Source organism: Mixophyes fleayi, chromosome 6 (genome assembly GCF_038048845.1).
Source record: "Mixophyes fleayi isolate aMixFle1 chromosome 6, aMixFle1.hap1, whole genome shotgun sequence".
In the NCBI taxonomy this organism is placed as follows: Eukaryota; Metazoa; Chordata; class Amphibia; order Anura; family Limnodynastidae; genus Mixophyes; species Mixophyes fleayi.
The window spans coordinates 64236816-64255934 of record NC_134407.1 but is presented as its reverse complement, the minus strand read 5'-3'; positions in this window follow the sequence as shown (position 1 = coordinate 64255934).

The window sequence follows — 19119 nt, the reverse complement described above, 5'->3', positions numbered from 1 at the left end:
CCTGTTTCTGTATGAGCATTTTCACAGAGCAATGTCACTGGAGACTTATAAAAACACTGCTACCCCTCCTGTTTCTGTATGAGCAATGACACAGAGCAATGTGACTGAAGAGTGACAAGGACACTGCCACCCCTCCTGTTTCTGTATGACCAATGGCACAGAGCAATGTCACTGGAGAGCAGACTGATAAGAAGAACACTGCTTTCCCTCCTGTTTCAGTGTGAGCTATGGCACAGTACAATGTCACTGGAGTCCTCCTTCTTTTTTAGCTATGACGCTGACCAACTGCACTGGAGACTGCCAAGAACGCTGCTACCCCTTAGTTGCCTGTCTGTGAAATGGCACTGGATCTCTGTGGAGGGCGGTACTTATAGAATCCTAAACTCGCGAGATCCGACAATGCAACGATGACGCTTTGCCTCATTTTCAGTTCTGAGGGAAAGTAAAGGGATCTGCAATGTTCGGGTGGGCATGGTTTTCAGAAAACTGAGCCCGAACATCTCTAGTTATAAATCACAAACCCAGTCTTTCTATAATTGTTATGTACCCAGGCAATGCATTTGTTGCCAACTCAACCATTATTTTCCTCCACTTACCTTTAGCGTCTTTTGCTATACAAGTGTACATTTACCAATGCAATACATTGTCATCTCAACAGATATATTTGTTAAAACTCATTGACCCTCTAATTAAAGTTTTTATTGTATTGGGTTGTCAGAATGTTAAGCTTAGAGTGGTGACTGCAAAATTTTATTTTATATTTTTAAGACCTTTGGGTAAATGTATTAATGTCCGGATTCTTCAACTCTGGCGTGTTCAGTGTCTTCGGCGATTAAATTTAAAGCGGCGCTGCATTGTAAAGGGAAGTTTCCCTTTACAATGCAGCGCCGCTTTAAATTTAATCGCCGAAGACGCTGAACACGCCGGAGTTGAAGAATCCGGACATTAATACATTTACCCCCTGATGTCTGAAGTAGGCATAAAGGGAATTAAACTCCGGGGATGTGTCACTTAACCAAAGTTATCTCTCTAAGGTTAAAGTTTTAACTGGGGATATGTACGCCCATCTGATGACATATGGGATGCTAAGGAGTAATGTAAAAAAGTGATGTGCGAAAAATAAATCATTCTTTGGAGATTCAGAGCATTGCCTGCCCACCCTCCCTCATTTGGATGGACCTCCATGCTTGCTATGGCTTGTCGGGCTGTTCTCTGGCTGCCCGTTGCCAGTTCTTGGTGTGCCTGGCATCCGATTGTGGAGGTCCTGGAGGGCGTGTTGCCGGGAAATACAGAGCAGTCAACAGCCAGTGGTTGAGGGGAAAACTACAGTAGTGGGCAAGCTGAACCCACCACCCTTCAATGCGTCAGTTTAAGTCCCGGGGCAAGTACCGCCCCTGTGGGTCAGTTTGGGGTTGTGCTCCTTTCAGCTCAGAGCAGTTGCGGGTTCTGTAGTGCCTGGTATTGAGTGTCCTGGTAAAGGAGATGTGCACCCCGGGTGCTGTTTGGTAACTCTCCCCATTTGTGGATATCCCATGGGAAAGTTGATTATCATTGCTGGGATATTCTAGTGGCCTTGTGTGTTATACTGCCTGCGCTTTTCTCCACCACCGTATTAGTCTGCAAATAAACTCCCTTTATTATTGCCACAATTATGTCTCGTGTCAATTATTCAAGTTAAACAAGCTATTAAGAGGTTTAAGTGGAGTGAGAGATATCAGCCATATGGTTAATTTAAGCAGATATGCACTTATCTTGAATCATTACATAACTTTAAGCTGCTGCCAAGCATTGATTAGAACATACCGTTCTAGATAATAATTATAAAATGTATTCAAATATGTCCAATTTGGACAGCTCTTAATCGTTCATAACTCCCTCGGGTTCACACTGTCACAGAAAATGCAGTAAAGTAGGCAAAGCACATAAAGGGTTTACTAAACCGTTTCTACCTACCAAAAGTTATCTGTTATCTACCAAAAGTATAAAATATAGCAATTAATATAACAAATATCAGATTCAAAGGAAATAAACCATAAATAGAGATAATTGCACCAATATGCACAGTATATAAAGAAGACAACTTTTACAGGTGCTAAATCCTATAAATTCATTTATATGAAATATATACAGCTGGGAGCATCAAGGATTCATCAAGGAGCGTATCTGCCGATTTTATGCGTATCGTCTGCAAAATTTCTCTGCCAGAACATGACCATATGCCAGTGAACACAGCAACATCAAATTCATCCTTGAGCGCATAGAACAATTACTACACACTACATCACTTGAGAGGCAACGGGGAGAGAAAAGGGCTGTGACTGTAGTCAATGTACAGTAAAGACATGCCAAGCTTGAGTGCACGCAGCAGCAACCAGTTCAGGCTCTGGGTATCCCTCATCTACTTGTTTTTCAGCTGTATTTCGTGCAGCAGCTACAGGACTAGTCTAAGTGCTGCTTACTAATGATGACTGCTGTGTATACATGCTATAACAGGTATATGCAATCAATGGCAACGGTAAAAATGTATTATGTACAGTAGAGATTCATAACATCTTAATAAATGTATTACAAAAGAAATGCCTATATTTCAGGTGACATTAAAGCAAAAGTTGTTTTTTTCTGTGCATACTTTTGGGAATTAATATTCCTCATATATAATGGACGTATCCTGCAGTGTCTTGTTTAGTAGAGCAGAGCAGACTTACACCCGTATACATTAGCGCACATATTTTCAGATCTGCTCCTTGCATATTGCGCTCAGTATGCATGGCTTGATAAATCAGGCCCATGGAGAATAATACGGGAAATAAAATATCTCAGCAAAGCACAGATGCTTTCAATAATATTTTTATTTGTAGAATATTCTGTTTTTGGTACATACAGATTTTATTTGTCTTTAAATGTACTTCTATTAGATTACTCTACAGTGCAGAAATGTATATATATATAGCACTATAATAACATAACTACTTTGAATGTAATGAATAATCTTTCTTCAGTTTTGTGCATTTACAGGTGAAAAAATAATATTGTTTTGTGAAAACAGAGCAACAACTAGGTCTCCTTTCTGTTTCAAAATCTAACTGACATCCCTAGACGATCTGATGAACATTTTAGTGATTATATTACAAATTTCCATGAGTGCGACTCATTTGATGGTGAAGTCAAAGGGGCAGAAAATCTTATATCAGTATCACACAGACAGAAGGCTGCTGTGCTTAATCAGAACAGACATGAACTACGTTAATCTACCAATTCTCCCACATAGTTAGTCATTCCAAAAGTGCGATGAGTGTTCTGTTAACCGGAATTGCAACACAAATGTCATGTGTACACCTCTAATGAGTTACAGTAACACTTTAGTCAAATGAGAAGATCTTGAAACTTGTTAAAGAGCAAATTTTTTTCTTGATAATTGAGAAATATAATCAGCTATATGACGTATTCTGTTTGACAAAAGAGAACATCTAATTAGCATTTTGCTAAAAAAAAAACCTGTATGACTAATAATATATACTGTCTACTTTTAAGTAGGATCTTACTCCCCATTTTTATATGTATTTATATGTATTTTATATTTTATTGGAATGGCAAAAACAATATATCTAATTTGTCTCTTTGTGCTTACTGATGACCAAGACCAATTGTGTAGCATCACACATTTGATCATGATAATGATGACAGCCAGGGCTGCCAAGAAGAATTCAGGGCCCGGGTACAACAAATTCATGGGGCCCCCCTCATAGTCAAATAAGCCCCAAAATTATGTGTATGGTCATGCATTCAGGGGCGTAGCTAGCCAAACGGCGGTGCAAAAATTTTGGGAGGTGTGGTCATGCATTTTTGGGGCGTGGCAAACGTGCCATTGGGGCGTGGCTAACATAAAAACCACTAGGCTCTCAATTCGCCGGAGCGTCACATATGTTCAAGCACTCCTGACTTTCAGGACATCTACCACCACAGTGTAGTATACAAACAATGCAGTGTGTACACAAACAGTTCAGTCTTGGCCTACACCTTACATTGGGCACAACATTCACCAAAAATTGGTATTGTCCCTACTAGAATCACAACATTTCACACACTGTGCTGCTCTCTCCTACCTGTTCTTCTCACTTTCTCCACCTGTGGCTGCTGGTTTCTTTAGTTGTGGCTTGTCCGGATCCAGAAATGTTGAAGGACCTATTTTGAAAAAAAAATGGCTACATTTAGAAAATTACAGCCAGCCCCGGCGTTAAATCAATAGCACCCACGATTAATAATTAGGCCTTCCTCCAGCCCCAACATTAAAATAATACTATTTACATTTAATAAATAAACCTATTTCACTTCCTGCAAACAGCCCCAGCAATACCTATTTCCCGCAACCATCACTGCCATTAAATAATTCATAGTCACATTTAATAAATAGACCTCATTCTCCCTAAACTCACCCCAAGATTCAATAGCCCCCAAACCACCCCATCTTAAATTAATAGTCCCTACTATTAAATTGCCTCACCATCACCCTACAAACAAAATAGCGCCCATTAATTAGCCGCCACCTACCTCACACACACTACATTGCAACAAGCCCCCTGTGCCATCACACACACAATACTGTGCCCCTTCATCACAACTACACTGTACCCCCTTATGCTCACACTGCGACCTCCATGCTGCTTTTCCCCCTTCTTTTTTACTTTGTGCCTCTCTCCCACTTTTTTTATTCCTCTGTTCCTCTCTCCCACTTTTTTCCTCCTCTGTTCCTCTCTCCCACTTTTTTTTCCTCCTCTGTTCCTCTCTCCCACTTTTTTTTCCTCCTCTGTTCCTCTCTCCCACTTTTTTTCCCTCCTCTGTTCCTCTCTCCCACTTTTTTTCCCTCCTCTGTTCCTCTCTCCCCAATTTTTTTTTATTCCTCTGTGGCTCTCTCCTTTTTTTCCTCCTCTGTTCCTCTCTCCCACTTTTTTTCCCTCCTCTGTTCCTCTCTCCCCAATTTTTTTTTATTCCCCTGTGGCTCTCTCCTTTTTTTCCTCCTCTGTTCCTCTCTCCCACTTTTTTTTCCTCCTCTGTTCCTCTCTCCCACTTTTTTTCCGTCCTCTGTTCCTCTCTCCCCAATTTTTTTTTATTCCCCTGTGGCTCTCTCCTTTTTTTCCTCCTCTGTTCCTCTCTCCCACTTTTTTTTCCTCCTCTGTTACTCTCTCCCACTTTTTTTCCCTCCTCTGTTCCTCTCTCCCCAATTTTTTTTTATTCCCCTGTGGCTCTCTCCTTTTTTTCCTCCTCTGTTCCTCTCTCCCACTTTTTTTTCCTCCTCTGTTCCTCTCTCCCACTTTTTTTCCCTCCTCTGTTCCTCTCTCCCCAATTTTTTTTTATTCCCCTGTGGCTCTCTCCTTTTTTTCCTCCTCTGTTCCTCTCTCCCACTTTTTTTTTTATTACTCTGTGGCTCTCTCCTTTTTTTCCTCCTCTGTTTCTCTGTCCCCTTTCTTTATAGTACTGTCCCTCCCTGTTTTCCTCCCCTTGCCTCTCCGTTTCTTTACTTACCTTTTGTCAACTTCTTTCTTTTCTTTTCTGCTCTTCTGTCTCCTCTTCTGTCTTCTTTCTTCCTGCTGGCTGCGGCGCTCCTCACTGACTGACAGGCGTGACTTGATGACGTCACGCCCAGCAGTCAGTGTGAATGGAGGAGAGGAGGGACACGGCGCCGCGCGATCACGTGAGTATTTTTTATTTTTTATTTTTTTTCTTCCAGCTCCCATGAACCCCCCCCCCCCGCGGGGAAAAAAAATAAAAAAAGTTTTAAAAAAAATAGCGCAACAGAGAAAAATAATAAAAAAATAAAAATAAATTTAATTAGCAGCGAGGGCCCGGCCCGGGCCCCCTGGCATGGCCGGGCCCGGGTAAACTGTACCCGCTCCCCCCCCCCCTCTCGGCGGCCCTGATGACAGCCTCATTGCACATGATATAGCTTTATGCTTGATGTAAGATACATACAGCTGAAAATATAGCCGCAGAAAAGTCTTTTGCATGTGCACAAAATTCACAATTTTATGTTTACTTCTAAACCGGGTCCTATTTGTGCAAAAGTTTGCAAACTAGTTGCTTTTTATATATATATATATATATATATACATATATATATATATATATATATATATATATATATATACATATATATAATATATATATACACAGGATGAAGCCTAATGCAGAGATTTAGATTTGGGATTTACCCCTATTGTTATTAAAAAATTATCAAGCGCGTATATACATTGAAAGCAGATACTGAGAATTACATCCATTATAGGGATATTCAATTTGTAGTGCACAAGGCAGAGTTCATTCTTTAATCTAGTAAATAAAGCAGAATCCATGGTGGTTACCAGTATACAATACAGCATCCATACTGGTGGCAAGTGTACAACTCAACCTACTCATTTGTAGGGGTAACACTGGGAGTAGCTATCAATAATTTTCGCACATTGTTCAAAACAATACACTTAACATTGCCAGGCAGGAGGCTATTTGTTCAGTGGACAAAGTTTGGCTGTCAGAGTTAACTGTACAGCTTTTAAACCCTATTATTGTTAAATTGCAATGTTCTTTTTATTGTATTGCTGTTAAATTTATGTATGTGGGTGTTGCTCGTTAAGATGATGAATTGTATATTTGTGCCTTACTTTTCTGGTATACTGGCTGCAGCATTGGTGGTGGTGGTGAAGAGTCAGTCCGTGTTCTGCAGAGGGGAAGGTCTTCACCTGCTTGTATTATTATTATTATTATTATTATTATTATTATTATTATTATCATCATCACAGATTCCATAGAGCCGGATACAGAAGCAAGTGGCAAATACATGAGGTAATACACTTAAGTAGCACAGATGATTGTGAGTAATGCTATGGGGACTCACAGAGAGTGCAGCAAAAGACATGACCAGACGTAAGAGGGACCAAGACAGTAGAGAGACATGGGACAATAGGTAAAGAGGACCCTGCCCATGAGAACTTACATTATTGAGGTGACCACTCATTCACAGCTCTATTCTATCAAGTAGACTTCTAAATTGGCATTAGGGGTTGCACATCGCGAAAATGATATGTCCACATCTGTGGACTTCGGATGCCCTTAATTTGGTGACCACTCATTCATAACTTGCTTCTAGTGAATGGAGCTTTGAATGGACTATAAGGGATTCACAGAGTCAGTGCTGGATTAAGACTTTGGGGGGGGAAGCCCCAAGGTCCAAGAAACTGGAGGGTTATTGGCTCCTCGCCTCTGTACTGGGTGTCCAGGACACAAATCACACTTTTGCTTCTCTTACTTCTAATACACCTTTCTCCCCGAATAGGGTGTGTTTCTTCCCTGTATATTAATCTTAATCTTGATATTTTCTTGTGCAGTGCCTCAACCTTAGCCTGGCTCAGCAGGTTCTTCGTTGGTTAATATTAATTAAATGGCAACAACAGAGGGAGACTAAGGAACCATCCATCCACCTACTTTATACCACAGACACACATAATTAAAGTAGCAATACACCAGACTGGTCTTTAAAAGCCACACTGGCACATTTATTGGTGGGGCATGGGCTCCTAAAGTTTTGTGAATTTTGTAGCTATAGCTCTCAATCTTAAAAGATATTTTGAGGTGGTTTTTAACACACTAAGACATTAAAATGACAGGTAAGTATAGACAAAGATATTTACAATTTTTAGAAATTACTTTTGGCAAACAATAAACACTTTTGTAGATATACACGTATCACCCTCTATTTAACTAACAAATACCTCTTTCCACTTATCCTTTTTTGATTGCAATCCTGCAATATCACTATAATCACTAAACTTGTTCCACATAAACAATTACATATCACAAACTGAAATAACAAACATATATTGGCAAATATATTTCTCAAAACTTGGTTTTAAGTAGAGATGCTCACTTACCCCCGTGTTTTGGTTTTGGTTTTGGATCTGGATTACTGTCGTGTTTTGGTTTTGGTTTTGCCAAACCGTCATTGCGTGTTTTGGTTTTGGTTTTGTTTGGTTTTGTTTTGCCATTTTGTAAAAAATAAAAATTTTTTTGTCTAAAATAACTTAATTTAGTGCTCCACCAGTTTTTTGGATAAGTGAGGTAATTCTAAAGCTAATAAATGATGAAAAAAACAGTTTAATCCCTGGTAGGCCGTCCTTAATTCGAACACTTGCCTGCAAATTATACAGACAAACCTGGTTGTCTACCTCCTCCATCTTTGATTATTGGCAATGTAGCCATCGTCTTTGGGTATATATTACACCCTCCACTTGTAGTTGAATAGTAAAAAAGCAGCCTGCATAGACTGTAGAATTAGAAAGTAAAAATAAATGGACCAAGGTAGTTTAGTGGCTATCTATGCCCCCCCCCACCCTCCACTTGTAGTTGTATAGAAAAAAGCAGCCTGCATAGACTGTAGAATTAGAAAGTAAAAATAAATGTACCAAGGTAGTTTGGTGGCTATCTATGCCCCCCCCCCTGCCCTCCACTTGTAGTTGAATAGAAAAAAGGGAGCCTGCATAGACTGTAGAATTAGAAAGTAAAAATAAATAGACCAAGGTAGTTTGGTGGCTATCTATGCCCCCCCCCCACCCTCCACTTGTAGTTGAATAGAAAAAAAGCAGCCTGCATAGACAGTAGAATTAGAAAGTAAAAATAAATAGACCAAGGTAGTTTGGTGGCTATCTATGCCCACCCCCACCCTCCACTTGTACTTGAATAGAAAAAAATCAGCGTGCATAGACTGTAGAATTAGAAAGTAAAAATAAATGGACCAAGGTAGTTTGGTGGCTATCTATGCCCCACCCCCTGCTCTCCACTTGTAGTTGAATAGAAAAAAAGCAGCCTGCATAGACTGTAGAATTAGAAAGTAAAAATAAATGGACCAAGGTAGTTTGGTGGCTATCTATGCCCCCCACCCTCCACTTGTAGTTGAATAGAAAAAAAGCAGCCTGCATAGACTGTAGAATTAGAAAGTAAAAATAAATGGACCAAGGTAGTTTGGTGGCTATCTATGCCCCTCCCCCACCCTCCACTTGTAGTTGAATTGAAAAAAAGCAGCCTGCATAGACTGTAGAATTAGAATGTAAAAATAAATGGACCAAGGTAGTTTGGTATCTGTCTGCATCAGACCCGTCTCCACTAGGAGTAAAACAGAAAATTATTCAGTCGTTATAGAGTCTAGAATATAAATAGAAATTGAGAAAGACAATTTGGTATCTGTCTGCATCATAATCATCAACATCCTCATTAGTGCCCTTGTCGCCTACACAAATCTCCCCCTCATCCTCTTCTAATTCAAAAGTGGCATCCTCAATTGGTGTATCACCGGCTACACTCGGGCTGTTAAGGCACATATCAGCAGAACTGCTGAAAGGAAACTTCTTTATGGGTACACTGTCACTAACAGAATGCTCACGATTAGACATACCACTGGTGGATGGACTCTCCACAGGGATTGGTGTCATTTCTGATTCAGAGCATACATTATCCTCTAATGTCTTACTGTTTTCTTGCAGCTCGGCTTTCACGCGTAACAGTACTTGTGCACCACTTTTAGACTCCAAATTACTTGGTTTTGCTTGGTCACGAGTGTCCGCACAAGAAGAAGGCTCAGTAACATTTTTGGATCTGCCACTAATAGAGAAAGGCGAAGGCCTCATTCTTTCTTTGCCAATGCGTGTGTAGAATGGCATGTTGGCAATTTTTTTTTTTATCCGCACTTAACTTTTCCTCAGTTACATTTCTTTTTCGCTTCCACACGGTAATTTTTTTTTGGGTGTGTTTTATTTCCCGATTTAAAAAGACTATGTACTTTTACATCGCCTTTCCTAGATGACGTACTGAGAACACTACCATCAGGACTGGTGACAGAACCTGGTTGCTGATTCGGATAATATGTGGACGGCTTTGAATCCATTTTAATGAGCCCAAACCACTTGTAGTGCAAAAAATTGTAGAAATACTGCTGCCAAATAGGACTTTAGTTTTGACAGCCATAAAAATTAATGCAAAAGAATGGGGAACACCCCAAAAGCACTTGGAGTGCCAGAAACTGAACAAAAACCCTCCTCTATCCTCCTCCTACTGCTGTAACAACTGGTATTACGAGTACAATGGTATTGAATAGAAACAATAATGTGTCCAATTACTGCTCTGTCCCTGCCCTGATATAGCCAGTGTGACCTAACCCTGCTTTCTCCCTCTGTCAAATGGCGATGGATAGCTGTGGAGGCTGGTATTTATGCTTTTCAAATTTCACGAGAACCGAGCTCAGAAATACGAATACGTCACAATGACGTTTTGCCTCGATTTCGAATCCGAACGGGCGGGAGAGTACCGAGTGTGCTCGGCTCGGTACTCAGATAGGCTAAATTCGGATGAATCCGGATCTCGGGGAACCGCGCCCGCCCATCTCTAGTTTTAAGTGAAATTCTCCACTCAGCTTCTGAAACAACTTGAATCAACTTGACAGAAGAATACTATAGTCCTCTAAATCCCTTGAATAAACACAAAAACATGAGACTTTAAGCAATAGCAACTCCTTTTATCTCCTCTTACCGAAGCATTATACCCTTGTCAATAAATCACAGTCCTACCTAAGGGTTGTTACCAATTCTCTTCAGGCCTCCCCATATGTTCCCTGTTTAACTAACAATAAGATACTTAGTGCAGATAAACCCACAATTAGTGAAATAAGTGAAATGTTCTTAACCAACAGGTCTCCTGCATCCAGTTGCAGCATGACTCCCTTCTGTAATGGATTCCAGTAACTGCTTCCACTCATCCACTGTAAAGTCTTCTCCACTCTCTCAGGGTGTATCTCTTCCTTAATCCCTCTGTCTCTCAGACTCCCATTAATTTTTCTGTGATAGGCAACAGAAGACTCCCTCAGAATGTCTGTCTACCTAAGTGCCTTTCAGCATCTCCAACTGTCATTTGTAACGACTCCTTCACACCCCCCTCCCCACTGCACTCTGGGGGATGTAGTTCTCTGCTGACAAGAGAGGTATCTAAAGTGCATATGCGGCCCACTTGCTGACTCTACACTCATATAGTTTTTTTGCACTAAACAACTAGTTGTACAACAATCTTGACTTATTACTATACCCCCATACAGAAATATTGCAGCATAACTAAGTATCACTAACTAAGTAGTCTCCCCTCCATACAAAATGCCATCGCATAACTAAGAATTATATACAGATAAACTAAAAGATATTCTGCACCAGGAAAGATAGGGACTATCCTCATAAATGGGTATTATACCCTTTAGTATATTGAGTGGGTGCTTATCCAGCAATTAAACTACAAACTATTGAACTGGGGTTCAAGTAATGAAAAGGAATATTGAGCACTTCTGTCCACTGATAATATTAAAACGTAACCTTTATTTTTATATTAAAAATATATATAAACTCTACCAGGCATAAAAGTAATGAAATATAAAAAATACATATAACACACATTGTGAAATTAACAATTAACATTTTGTTTTGTGGAACTACAGGTCCCAGCCAGCCATGGGTCTCAGGGCATGTTGGCTCTTGTGGTTCTCCAAGTGCCAACATGCCCTGGCTGCCATGGGTATGCTGGTGCTTGTAGTTATACAAGTATCAGCATGCCCACACTGTTTATGGCACCCTGGCTGGCTGGGACCTGTAGTTCCACAAAACAAAATGGTGTCTCTTGATTTTTTTACACGTTTATTACCATACACCCTTCGCCCAAGGATGTAGGAAGAGCCCTCATGCTTTCAGCACTGGGCTGGTTGTCACTAGAGGAGGGGTGCGCTCGTTTTTTTCGGCCGACCCCATTCCCTAAGGAATCCAGCCCAAAGCTGACAGCCTGGGTTTGTTTGTCATTATGGCATGGGGACCCCTGCTACGTGTCCCCCTGCTATAGTGTCACCCACCCTGGCTGGTTTGCCTAGTGCTGGTTATGTGAAAATCAGGGGGACCTCACGCAAACTTTTTCCGATTTTCACATAACCAGCAGTAGGCTGGCAGCACTAGGGTTAATAGTGAATTGAGGGGGAAACCCACACTTTTTTTTTCCAACTTATAGTTTTAGTTTTCCCTGTTTCCTGTTTGCACTCTGACTCCTGATCACTTCCACGCATACCTTCTCGCTGATTCCTGTGACACCTGTATTATCATTGTGATCCACGGCTGTATTGCTGGTACATCGCATCTTACCATCGGTCTTGTTCCTAAGCTTTAAGCTTCACAGGGATCTCAACGCCTCTGTCCTGTGCAGCACAACGCCCTCCTGGTTCTAACCGGTGTCAGCCATCCCACGATCAGATCAGTGGATATATTGCGGTGCCTCGCGCCTTTCCATCGGTCCTATCTATAGTGTAGCAAGCCCGCAGGGATCTCAGTGATCAGTCATCTTCTACTCATCGTGTCCTCATTGCTCAGACCTGTTCTATTCAAGGTCAATGATTATATTGCTGAGTATCTGGTCTCATTATTGATCCTGCTCCAGGCTATTTCCCCCACAGGGATCTCAGTGCACAGTTTTCTACATTTTATCACTCTCACTACTGTTCCTGTGTCATCTGTTCCTCAGTATATGTTTGTGTTAGGCCAGCATTATATCGCAACTCATCATTGATCCTAAATCAAGCCTTTGCTACCCATCTGGGACCGCAGTGCTCTTACCTGCTCTAGTGTGTTCCACAATTTACCTGAAGGGTTAGTTCAAGACATCGGGCATCATCATAGATCCTGTCTCTGGGTAACCAGCTCTTAGGGATCTCAGCTCTCCTGTATATTGCTGCTCAGCACAAACACCTCTCAGAGTCATGGATGGTCTGCTGACTATAGGTCATCTGCTTCTCTCAGCATAGTGTTCCTGTCATATTCTCCTGATTCACCTGCCACTCTCCAAGACCTATATTCTTACCCTCCTGCAGTCCGGCATAGCTACACATCTCCATTGTCTCCAAGTTCCTTCTTAGTCTGCTCTGCACCCCCTGGGGATGAAGAACTGCCAAGTACATATCTCCTTGCGGGGATCCCTGGTGAATACTTCTCTTTCTATTAGACTCCTCACCTCTCGGTGGTAGTCATTGCCTAGCAGGCTTTGAGGTCCATCCTGAACCTGAACTTGACAGTACGTGACATTATTAGAGATCCTTCTCTGTCTTTCTACAGGAGAAAGTTGAGAAGTTGCATAGGCTCATCAAGAGTAGTTGAAGACTGATGACAGGGTGCTAGCTTCAAGGAGGAGCACTGAGGCAATTCTTTCTCCTAGGCCCTTTCCCGGATATCCACCTGAAGACAGAGGGCGATTAGAGCGTCAAGAGTCATAGGCAATTCCTGAGAGGCAATACATCTTTTGTTCGGTCAGCAAGACCTTGCCAGAAGGCAGTGATAAAGGCTTCATTATTCCACCGTAATTCTGAGGAAACAGTACGGAACTGAAGCATGTACACGGTGAGGGTATGAGAACCTTGGCAGAGTCTGAGTATACTGGAAGCGGCTGAGGAAACAAAAGCCTGTTCGGAAAGGAATGAAACATCATAGGCAACTTTGGAGCAATCTGTGGGGAAATTATGTGAGAGGAGCTCGAATTGAATTGAACATTGATTCAAAAATCCACGACAGAAACGGGGATTACCATCAAACTTTTGGGCCGATGGTAATCATATAGAAGTAGATGTAACTGCCAGAGTGTGAGCAGACAGTTCAGAGGCAGGAGAAAGCTGGGAAGCCAGCAGGGCAACTTGTAGGGAGTCCAAGCAACAGCTAGGACTTGCAGACACTGGAGAAGTTTAGTGGCATTTTCCTGTTCCACTCGGCCAACAAAGTGTTGTAACATATCCATGGCAGAGGCTTCATATTCGGGGTCCATCCCTTTCTGTCCAGATCTTACTGTCTCAAAATCAGAGTTAGGATGGGCCTCGAAGTCTGCTTAGTTGGATACTGCCCCCAGAGAGGTGCAAAGTCTAATGGAAAGAGAGGTTTTCACCAAGGATCCCTGCAATGGAATATGGGTTTAGCAGCTCTCTAACCACAGGTCGCGGTCCTCTAGGGGGCGATGAGCGAGACCAGATGGAGGAATGGTTGAAGTGAGGATATGTTAGAGTGCTGGAGGTAGTTCCAACAGGTAAATTGAAGTTCAGGATTATAGAAGAGAGCAATAGTCTGCAGGATGCTGATGCACCGGGGTCCTGATGAGCATAGCGAAAATGTCTTGACTGTGGAGGTGATACAAATTTACACAAGGGAGTAATAGACTGCACAGTGATGAAGTGCGGAGGTACTGATGAGCTTGGAGCCCAGGAACAGGATCAGAGGAGATGCGCAATGATCTTCAGAGTAGCGGCAGTGTCTTGACTGCGGTGGTGATACAGGTATACATTGGAGAGCAATAGACTGCAGGGTGATGAAGTGCTGAAGTCCTAATGAGCTGGAAGCCCTGTAGCAGAAGCAGAGAAGATGCGCAATGATCTGTGACTTGACTGTGGAGGTGATACAGGTATACACAGGAGAGCAATAGTCTGTAGTGTAATTTCTGAATCCAGAGTACAATGAGGTGGAAGCAATTAACAGGAGCAAGAGGAGGAGATGTCCTAACAGGTAAGGAGACCTGAAGATCTGGCAATCATAGTAAGGAGGCGGATGCTTTAAATAGACAGGCTGACAGATACTTAGCCAAACAAGTAAATGTAGGGAGTTAGATAAGACCACGTGCCTGAGACATTAAGGAACGTATCTCTGTTTTTTGTGCATATCGTAAGCAATTCCCTCTGCGAATGCAGAGACCAAGGACACTCGGCCGTCAACAAAAGCAAGCCCACTGCGAATGCCAACGCAAATGATAGTTACAACAGTCTATGATTTCGGGGAATGAACAGGGCTGGGAAGGGGCATGTGCCCGTACTGGATGCACAATGTGGGGGTGCGAAACTCAAGCGAATGCAGCCACATCGGAATGAAGCTCTGCATGTGTGAAAGTTTCATGTTTTTCTGCCATATCTCATGCACCAGTTAAGGGGCTAGAGTCCCGAGTCAGTATCGCATGTATGCTATAAAATTGTATATATATATATTTTACATACATATTGTATGCATCCTGCAGTGTCTGGTATAGTACTGCAGAGTGAACCTACACCCATAGTCAACACCACATGTTTCTTGAGATCCATTCCTTGCTGATTCCGGGACTATGCAGAGCCGATTTACATGCCGTATAGAAAACTGCACGCAGAGGCGGATTGGGAACTTAAAGTGGCGCTGGAAAAAGTGACTGAAGTGGCCTCATGTGGGCGGGGCCAAAACTGTAGGTGGGGCTAACATAAAAATAACATAAAAGCCTACTACATAATTCAAGATCTTCTTAATGTGTAATGTACATAAAATAAAAACTTTTTTATAGTTTCACTTACTTGCAAACAAATGTTGTGGCATGCATACGTGTCAGTCATCACTATCAGTCGGCACTTACACCTACCCTGTATCTGGTGCATGACTAACAGACGTGCACCTCAGATGATGTTCAGAGCTTGAATCGGACGAATTTGCATGTGCTTAACCTTGTTATTCCCTTACTGTACATGGTCTACATGCATCTGCCCCTTCCCTCCCCGTTTCTCCCTTCCATAGGCAGTCAGAAGTGTCATTTGCATTTGCCTGTCAATTGGATGCACTTGCATTCACTCGCGTAAGATCCGTCTCTGAGCATGTGCAAAACAATTTTATGCAAGATTCAGCATGCAATGGGATTTAAGTCCAAAGATGAACCAAGCCCTCTATGCCATCTGCTGCTGAATCCTGAATTTTAAATAAATGTTATTACTTGTTATCATCTCACTTCCAAGTTTCAATTAACTTTCCTTTTGTCCCAGAACCAGCATGCAAAAAGTGAGTTAGCCAGGAACACCATTGGCAGTCTAGAAATCTACAGAAATGTGAACACAGACAGAATAGAGATAAAAGTGGGTGGGGACAGAAGACAGACATTAGAGGCACCAAAAGGGTTGGGACTCTGCCTTTCATAAACGCTGCTGCTGTCTCTAAGTGGCCCATTTTGCCATGAAAAATCTCCTTTTTCCCAAGTAGCATTGAAATGGAATCGTTTTTGCGATAAGTAATATTGCTTTAAACAAATCTTTTGCTTATAATAATATATTAGCTTTGGAATAATTGGTTAAAAGGCTTATGCTAACCAGATCTTAAAGTATAAAACTGAGGAATATAAGAAAAAATAGTTTAATACAATACCTTCTGCAAGCAAAATAATTTATTGCACTGTTATCTCTAGCAAATTGAACAGATAAAAGTCAATGGCCTAAAGCCTCTAGTATTTTATCTTGTAAAGGCAGATCATTTGTCTTTCCTGCTGACCGCTATTGGTACAATATTATGATCTGTCTGACACTGACAGCTTTACTGTGTGCATTGTGAATGATCAGATGTAAAGAAAAAACGAAAAAACAAACAAACAAAGTTTGAACTGTCCAAGAGGACTTGGGGAAGACGCTCAGTGAACTTGCTGTAGGACAGTTTCATGTGTCCTTTAGTAAAAGTCTAAACCATTAAAAATTGTCTGTTTTGTTATATTTAGTAATCAAAGAACACAGTGGCTATTACAAATGTTTCAGTGAAGTAGAGCCTGTGGAAAAATGATCATAACTAACGACAACATTACAGGGTCTATTTATCAAGACTCTTTGCTATGGAAGATATGCCTATAGCAACGATATAAAATCTTCTATCAGGAAATTTAACAATAAAGGTCCCTTGGGGCATCTGATCGATGCTCTGCTCCCAGACGATACTGGCTGACAAAAAAGTAAGAGGAGTACTAACGAGCGCTATGCCAGTTGCAGGGTCCTTCTGTGCATGCCTGAGCCAATATGCAGTCTCCCATATGATTACTGGATGTGGGCTTCCAATCCAAATTTAATTTAAAAATAAAAAGAAATAACTCTACTTAAAAAAAGTAGATAGTCTTCACTGGCCCGGAGGCTTGTTTGATAAATTGGAAAAATCCTTAAATCCAATGAAAACTCCCACTTTCACTAGATCTAGCTGTTTCTCCTACTGATAAACTGCTAAATAATAGTATAAACTCTGAGCAAATTGAAAGAGGGATCATTGACTTATTGAAGGACATATGGAGTTCGTATAGAGCACTTGTTTGATACTTGTTGTATTTTTTTGGCGAAATTGTTTCTCCAGTGTTCATGATGAACATATGAACATAATCCAAAACCACAGGGGGGGGGGCCTTAGCGAGGGGATCCTCCTGACTCGGAACGCTTAGCGGGCAGTTGGCCCGGATATCCAATACAATCCCTGTTGGAGTGACCTCCTCCATATCTGGAACAAGTATGTTCGAAGCCTCCCCTGCCCCCATTTCTGCCTAGAAGCCTCTCACTTAGGCAAATCAGCATGAAGCTGCATATCCAGACCTCAGCCAAAAGTTATCACATTCAAGCCATCCTATTTCTTACAAAATACCTCATCATACCATCTCCACATAACGCCTTTAGAGCGCATGCACATATCCTGGACCAAATAAATGTATTTGAGTATGTTCATGTTCTCTTCAGGTCTGGTTTCTAAATAGCATGCAGAAAAACTAACATGCCCTCCATCCAATGCAGAGAACTAATATATGTGTCAGTGCCAAATCCAACCTGTGCCTTTGCAGTTGTCAGTGCAGCCTTGGCTTTACCAGTTAGAGAGAACATGTCCACATAACACGCAGCATGGATCCTGTACCTTACTTTCCTCTGAATGTCCCTCAGGGCCACCGTATTAACACAGTGCACAACATCTTTGCTTTTTTCGTTTTCGGTCCAGAAGACCTATAAGCTTCTCTTTCGTGTCCCTTAAACTGGCAGAAATATTGATCCCTAAAGAGAAAATCTCGTGGCTGTCCTGCTAATACCCCGACTTCAAGAAAGGTTCCAAAAGACCAAGGGCTACCGGAACAGGGGAGCTGGCACAGCCAGGGCACAAAGGGCCATGGAGGCCGGGAGCGTATGTCTGAGTTGGGGCAGGTCAGGCCCAGTTGCAGCATACACACTGTGTACCAAGTCAGAGACCACAGGGGACAAATCAGTAAATGGAAACATTCAATAGCCAGCCAGCAAGAAGGAGGCAGTCAATGTTGGGGCAGCAGAACCAAAAGAACAGAGTGGGGCCAACTGGATGGATACAAAGCCGACTCAAGGTTGGGCTGTGAGAAAAGGGCAGGGAAGGGGAAACATGCCCCAAAGTGGAAGTAAAGGATTGGCATGCAGTCTTTCTGGGGTCTGAAAAACAAGCAGGGTGGGCACAGGTGTGGCCGGGGCTGGGTAACCAGAGGGGTTGGGGGCATCAGGGGTGGCAGAAGAAGTGGAAATTGGACATAAGAGGGACACTATTGGCTGGAAGGTGAACAGGAGGATGGGACGCAGCGATAACCATGGGAAAACACCAGAGACTGAGAATACATGACCCGGGACAGGGGGAACCACTGGAGCAGAGAAATGCACAGACTGTAACGGGGGAGGGGTAACTGGGGTACGGCCACTTGATGAAGTGACAAGGAGAGTCAGCCAGGCTGGGGCACAAAAGGACTGAAACTACAGAGAGAACAATGGGATGCAGGGTAGGGGGCATCACAGGCATCAGAGAAAAATATGGAAACATGGGGGGGGGCATAGGTGGCATCAGGGGGGGCACTGGTGTACAGAACATTGGGGCCGCAATTGGGCAGAGCTGTAGCAGAGTGTCACTTCCTATTCTCCTGGATCCGGATACCCCCCACTCGGCAATTATGCATTGTGTTTCAAAACATAACATGTTTTTTCTTCCCATACAGACAAGGCACAGTTTGGTAGGAGAGCATCGCAGTCATATTTCAGTTAGCATAGGGTACTTACTCGGTTTGGTCACTGGTCACTGTCCCTTTCAGATGCCTAGTAAGCGCATAAGATTGTTGAGTCCAGAGGGGGTATAGTCACTTATTGCCTCATAATAGTACCAGCCAATAGAAAAGGTATAACCTAGGTCGGTGGAAATGTGATCTTCCACCTTATTGGTTCATGCCATTTTAGCTGACTGCCCTGCACTAGCCGCCACCTCACTTGGTTATAAATAAACTGTGACC